The sequence below is a fragment of the Narcine bancroftii genome, chromosome 6 (assembly GCF_036971445.1).
Source record: "Narcine bancroftii isolate sNarBan1 chromosome 6, sNarBan1.hap1, whole genome shotgun sequence".
Lineage (NCBI taxonomy): Eukaryota > Metazoa > Chordata > Chondrichthyes > Torpediniformes > Narcinidae > Narcine > Narcine bancroftii.
Genome location: NC_091474.1, coordinates 203,093,664 through 203,100,817, shown reverse-complemented (window position 1 = coordinate 203,100,817; position 7,154 = coordinate 203,093,664). Strand labels below are relative to the sequence as shown.

The 7,154-nt window shown below is 39.5% G+C and overlaps 1 protein-coding gene across 9 annotated transcripts in view; it reads left to right on the top strand.

Annotated features, from left to right (window-relative positions):
- The window catches only part of LOC138736964 (3',5'-cyclic-AMP phosphodiesterase 7B-like), a 214,496-nt gene that overhangs the window by 1,045 nt on the left and 206,297 nt on the right, over positions 1-7,154 (top strand). The window lies entirely within an intron of this gene.

The window sequence follows — 7,154 nt, the reverse complement described above, 5'->3', positions numbered from 1 at the left end:
CGATAACTTCTTGAAACATTAACGGCTTAAAAATAATCCGAGACTTCTTTTAAATATATCTATATATCGCTTTCAACAGTTTTCATTGCTCCTGCTGTCATTTCTCAGGTGGATGAAACGGACCACTACTTGTTCCCTCTGGGCAGTGTTTGGTTTATACGACCCGATGCCAAGCCCGAATTTTCTAACGTGAGAAAGTCGGCTCGGGCGGACTTTGCTGCCTGCACTCTCCACGTGTTTCAATGCATTTAGGATTTGCTGGGTGCGTTTTAGAAGGTAGCTTCTGCAGTTGCTTTAACTTGTAAATTCTCAGACCTCTGGAGCTCCTTCTTTCGAGGTTTTGCACCATTGTTCTCTCCATTTGGTTTTGGACTTTAACCCAGAGGGTTGAATTGCTGCCGTGGTTCAATCATCTTAGCTATTTGGGTGCAGTATTACTTTGTATGTTATTGTATATTGGACTGAAAATCTCTTTGAAGCCACCTCTTTCGCTATTAGATGGAAGTCTTGTCTTGTGGATGTTAAGATGCGCTAAGATTTCAAATGCCTGCTGCTTCACATTGGTGTGAAGGTGACATGGTGCAGAGAAAAGAATGGGTGCAGATTTGCCCTGGCCTCGATTGCTAATGTCATCAACTCTGCTCTGGGCATATGCCAAGAGAGGCATGGTTTCAAGAGGGTGGGAACTATCGATGGAATTGCTATCTGTTTGACCTCTTGGGTCAGATGGGGGTTTAAAGTTAATGGATGGGGGCTAACTGGGCACTTGAGACCAAGTGGGTTGCTGGAAGGAAAAAAAGATTCATCTGTTATGCTTTTGTTTAAATGACCTTAAATTCCTATTCCCTTGTGTCCATTCACTTTCAAAGCACCTAATAGAGCATTATGTTGATGTTTGTCCTAACAAGTGCCTGCATTGTTTTTTTTAAATTCTCTTTCATTTAAAACAACAGTTTTTGCAACTTTGTAACCCTTTGTGTAGTATGGAAACTCATCAAAAGTTTAACCAGAATAAGACTACTTATTTAAAGAAGAAATAAGATTTTCTTTGATAGTTGCTCCAAGCAACTATAGTTACCAGAAGAAACTAGTGTGAAGGAGCTGTTTCTTGTTCATAAGATCATTCAATTTCTTTAAGAATTGCATAGATGTTTAAATTCTGGATATGTTGAATATTAAATGCTGAAGATTACTGGGAAAATCATTCTTAAATTATGTTTTCACAGCATCACTTGTGGGCTTCTGTTCTCTCACATTTCAATGAGAGCCAGAGGCAATTAGAACTTTCTGAGCTCTACAGGGGAAACTAAATGCTAAAAAGTTACTGAAATTGTTTGCTTTTGGTTAAGGGAACTGATGATTTCATGGAATGTTTATTTTACAATGAAATCCAAGGGCCTGGGATAGATCAATGATAAATATTATAACTTCTACCTCTGTCAGTTTGAGAATTTGAAATCGTTTTTAGGAAGAAGGGCTAGAAATATACAAAGATTAAAAATTGGAAAAGGAGGTATTACTAAAATTGATTTTGAAGAATTAACAAATTTGAGAAGCCTTCTGATTCACAAATTTCCTTTTCTAAATTAGATGTCATTTTTATTCATATGTCCCATGGTTTAAAGTCCATGGTTTACTCTTGTATGGGCCTCATACAATATCTAATCCATTCACTTGGAGGGTGGGCAATACATTTATTACTTCAATTAAAAAAAAAATAGAAAATAAATGTTTTGCTGCCTGTCCAAGACTGGTATAGTATAATCTGATGTGGAGAAATAATTCCTAAACCATGTTTTAGCAGCATGCTATAATTTCAAATTCATATCACCTCCTATTTGCATCCGTATGATATAATTTGTAATTTGCTATACGGGTGTTCTCCTGTGACCTCTAAGTAAAGACGCCAGTTTGCATTGAGTTATATGCAGTTCTGTTCTACACTGGACTCCACTGAGAGTTGAAATGAGGCTGGCCAAACTCTTTTTCGTATTAGCTTCTGAAAAAGTCAAGAAACTGATTTTGTTGATTAATTTGACCAGGATTGGAATCCAGACCTTTTAACATGCAAGGATAGCATTCACTGATGTTTTCTTTAATTTGCTAAACATTTACCAAAGTCATGGGGAAGTTTATGCCTGCCATTGTTGCATGGAGTTCTGGAATTAAATTTTCCTCAATCTATCATTTGTAATTTTTTTCAGTTGTACACATTTTACATGCGAGTCAAAAAAGTAATTTTACAATTTGCCACATTTTTCAGTTTGTGTGAAATTCTGTTTTGAAAAAAATCAGATGCGTTGACACCAAAAAATAATTTTTGTATGTGTTCAAATACATTTTTATAAATTGTAGTTTGAAGACATTAGAAATCTTGTTTATGCAAAAAAGGAAACTACAGCTAGTTCCTTTCCCTCCCCCTTCACATGCGTACTTCCTGACATCGTGAGGCACTGTTTTGGCAACTGCTTTGCTCTCCAAAAATGTACTGTATTGGGACACATGGAAAAACAAATTGGTTTGGCGTAGTTTTTTTACCTGTATGAAGTCAAAGAAGATTTTGTTCAGCAGTTGTTTGTTTCATCTATTTGTAAACTAATTAAAGAACATTGGCATCCTATATAAGCCTAAAGTTTGTGTCTAGTAACCAGTTAATTAAATATTTAAGTTTGACATGGAAATCCTCAAACCACTTGATTGCTTTCCTTGATTTAATTTTCTTTTTGCGATAACACGGATCATCCAAAAGTCAGTGTTGGTTAAATTTAAACTAAACCCAGGCTTGGGGGATTAAGAGTGGAAAACGTTACTGAGTTATATTAATGCAAAGGCTTTAGCAGGTGGCTTTTGGCACATTCACAGGAGTTCATGTCCGTGAGATTCTCTTTCTCAAAGTGGACTATGCAATGGCATGATTGATTACATGATGATGTATCCAAAATAAACTGAATAAGATCTAACTCAAAGTGAAATAATGGAAATGTGTATAATTGATACAAATAAAAAAAATGTGACTAATGTTATTTGAGTTGAAAAGTAAACAGTTTTGCACTGGTGAACAACTGATCAATAAACTAATTTTAAGAAACAAATATGAACAAGTTTATCAATGGCATAAGTAACGTTAGTTTCTTTAAAGAAATGTAAGCAGTTGTGTTGGTAACAATTTATTTTTGTGTAGGCTTGTTCTACTAAAATATCAATTAATTTTAATAACAAAATCCAAAAACGGTGCTGATGCTCAAAATCTTAAAAGAAAAACAAAAAATCGTGGGAATATTCAGCAGGTCACCTTTGTAGGAAGAGAAATGGTTAATGTTTCAAGTCCCTTGGGTCCTATCCCTCAAAGTTTTTGCAGTCCATTGAGGACTGCCTCAATATTCCTGGCCTTTTGGCATGCAGAACTCTATAATTTTATTACTTGTACTGCTAACTTCCACCTCTGCTAAAGTTCACATGGTCAGTCTCTAACTCTTCCCTTTAATGTCTCTTCCACGTTGGGAGATAAGCCAGCTTCCAACATCTGTTACAAGTCTGCCAGCTCCCATAACTATATCTGCTACTTTTCGACCCATTATGGGTCCTGTAAGGAGCAAAAATACAATTGACTGGGTTAAGGGTGGATCGAGCAGCATCAGTGCGACAAAAGGAAAGGTCAGCATTTTCAGTTGGAACACTTCAAGAATATGTGCGGAGGAGAGAGGGACAGTACAATGAGGGGTTTGACAGTTGCCAAGAGGGGATTGTTGAACCAGGAAGAGGTGAAGGATGGTGGACAAATGGGGAAATGGAGAAAGTTGATTGGTAGGTGCCAGACAAAGAGTGAGGCAAGAGACAAAAAGAGGTCAGATGGAGTAAGATGAGTTGTACAAAATGAAGCTGGAGATGGTGGGGGTCCTGTGGGAATGTTGAAATAAAGGCTACCAGTGCTGGAACATTAAAAAGTATTGAAGGTGATTGTGGTGTTTAAACCAGAAAATTTTCAGATACTGGTGTCTAGTGCAACATATAAAAGTGCTGGGCAAACTCAGGCAGCCACACATCATCCTTGGTAAGTAAAAGCCAATCAGTGTATTGGGCCTGAGCTATTTGACAGGAATTCCTGACAGATTTGGTCTGAAGTATTAACTGCCTTTTTTTTTCCTATGAATATTGTGTGACCTGCTGTGCTTTTCTAGCATTTTTGATGTTTAATAGTGATGTAATGAAAGCTATGGGGGGTGGAAAATAAGGACAAATGGGACCAGATGAATCCCATTTCTCCTTCCCATTTTGTTCCAGATCAGTGAGTTTTAAACTGCCCCCCCCCTCGCATTCCACCTTAAGCAATCCCTATGCCATAAGTGTGCTGCGATTAATAAGGGATTGCTTAAGGTAGTATGTGAGTGGAAAGAAAACCAAAGTTTTAATCATACCAAATTGACTTGTTATGTGCACGGTTTCCAAAGGAAATGGGCCAGTGACAATTTTTCTCAAGCAAAATATTTCAGTAACAATTGGGTCTGGAGCAGTGGTTCTCAACCACCCCTTCCCATCCACATGCCACCTTAAGCAATCCCCTACCAATCACAGAGCACTTATGGCAGATGGATTGCTTAGGTTGGAAGGTGAGTTTGCAGGGTGAGTAGTTTGAAAAGCACTGCTCTTGATTCTAGTATCTGCATTCTCTCATGTGGCAATTGTAAGGCCCTTTTACAATTTCCCATTTCTCTGTCATATTTACTCTGGGTCTTTCAGTGCCAGGTGCCTCTGATATCTTTCACCGACCGGTGTGAACCAATGCTTCCCCTTTACCATTGTTAACAAAGCTCTTGAACTTTTCATTTTCTGATAATTTTACTTAACTTTTTCCAAGCCCATTCTAATACCTGCTTTCCTTTCATTCCAAGCCCCCTCCCCATTGAGTGGTCATCTGCCCTTATCCTCCCCCACTCCATCTTCCCCGCTGTCACCTATCTAGTATACTCCTCAGCTCTTTTCTCCCCCTTCCTTTTTTTATGCTTCCCATCTCCCCTTCTTACCTTGGTGTATGTTATAGGGTGCTGACCTGATTACATTAACAGTCCATTCTCCACATATCTGCTGAATACCTCTAGTTTCTTGTTTGCTCCAGGATCCAGCATCTGCAGTTGTTTCTGTTTCCGTTGGCCGCATCTTGTCCATTTTTCCACATCTCTGCTTTCGCTCTCTTTCCTCTGACAGAATGAGGACACAGTTCTCCTGATCCTTGTCCTCTATCTTACCAGCCACATTCAACAAGTCATCCTCTGCAGCTTCTTCCACCAGAGATTCCATCCCCAGACCTATTGTTCCCTTCTTCCCTTTCAGCAGTCAGTAGGGATTGCTCCTTTTGTGACTCTCTGGTCCATTCTTGCCTTGTAACCAACCACTCCCCTGTGGAGCTTTCCCTTGAAACTACAAGTGGTACAACACTTGACACCTCATCTCTTCCCTTGCTATTCTAGTAAAGCAGTGATTCACTCCTTCCAGTTTAGTTTGCTGGGGTTTTTATTTGGTGTTTGCAATGTGGCTTACACTAAAATTTGGAGAACTTAAATGCAGATCTGATGGCTACATTTTAGAGCCATGTGTTTCATCCATGTGGCAACTCTGCTTTCTGTTGCCAGCCACTTTAATTCACCATCGTACTCTGATCTATCTGCTTGCAGCCTACCTGTTGTCACAATGGGTCCTGACTCAAGCTTGAGGAACAACACCTAGTCTTTTATCTGGTAATATTGCAGCTTTGAATCTCAAATAGTTAGATGAATCACAAAAAGTTACTTTGGAAAAGGAAGTGGGTAGAATTGCTCACCAAAGAGGAGATTAATGCAAATGCAATTGTGAGGAAGTACATCAGCTTGGATCAAGTGGAATCTGGATGGTTAAGATGTGTAAATGGGAGTGGTGAGTTGGGAATGAGGAAAGCATGTGTACGGGAGTTATCATAGGAGGCTTTAATATGCATGTATCTTCACGCACAAAGATAGTGATCTATATTTAATGCTGAACAAATTCTCAGACACTGCTACGCTCTTTGGTCTCACCATCAACCTGAAGAAGAGTGAAGTACTCAATCAGTCTGTGCCAAACACCAATACCATAGAACAAAAAATCACTGTTGACAAATGAAAACAGCTTCAAATACTTGGGGAGCATCATCTTGAGTGATGGGTCTTTGGACAAAGAAATTGACTCTGGGATCAGCAAGGCCACCCAGGCTCTGGGGAGGCTGCATACCAGAGTGCTCAAACAACGCAGTATCCACATCTCAACAAAGCTGAAAATCTACAGAGCTGTGGTCAACCCTTTTCTCCTATGTGGATGCGAGACCTGGACTCTATACCAACATCACATCAAACAACTGGAGAAATTTCACATGTGCACCCTCCATCCCATCCTCTGCAGCCATTGGCCAGACCGTGTCTCCAACATGGAGGTCTTGGGTCACGTGAAGTCCACCAGCTTTGAGTCCCTGATAATCAGAGCCCAAATGTGGTGGGTGCGGCATGCCATCAGAATGGGTGACTACCAGCTGCTCTATAGTGAATTGAAGACAGGAAGGAGATCTCGAGCTTGTCTACACAAGCTCAAAGAAGACACTGTGAAGGAAGCCCTAGGCTACTGTGACATCCAACTAAGAGAACTAGAAGATGTGGCTGCTGACAGATCCCATTGATGAGCCCTGTGCTATGAAGCCTGCACCAGTTTCGAAGTCAGACAATGCCAAAACCTGATGGAGAACCATGAACGGTGTCACAAAGCAGCTGCCATGGTAATTATAAAAAACAGCCTTTCAGTGCCCGCATTGTGCTAGGCTGTGCTTCCAAACTGGGAGTGCAAAGTCACCTTCATGTCTACAGATGAATTTCAGAACAACATGTTTTCTTCAAACCGAAGGATGACCAAAATAACATAGATTGGAGAAAATTTGCAATATAGTGGAAAAGGATTGCCAGAGATGGGAAAAGGATGGTTTCTGTCAACAGTATGTCAAAGAACTAACTAGAGCTCAGGCAATCCTAGACTGGGCATTGTGCATTTTAAAAAATATTTTATTTAAATTTCTGCAAATGTATTAGTCGCCAAATACAGAAACTGACAATCATATATTCCAAATCAATTATACATGTTACATTTTATCCCCCAATAAA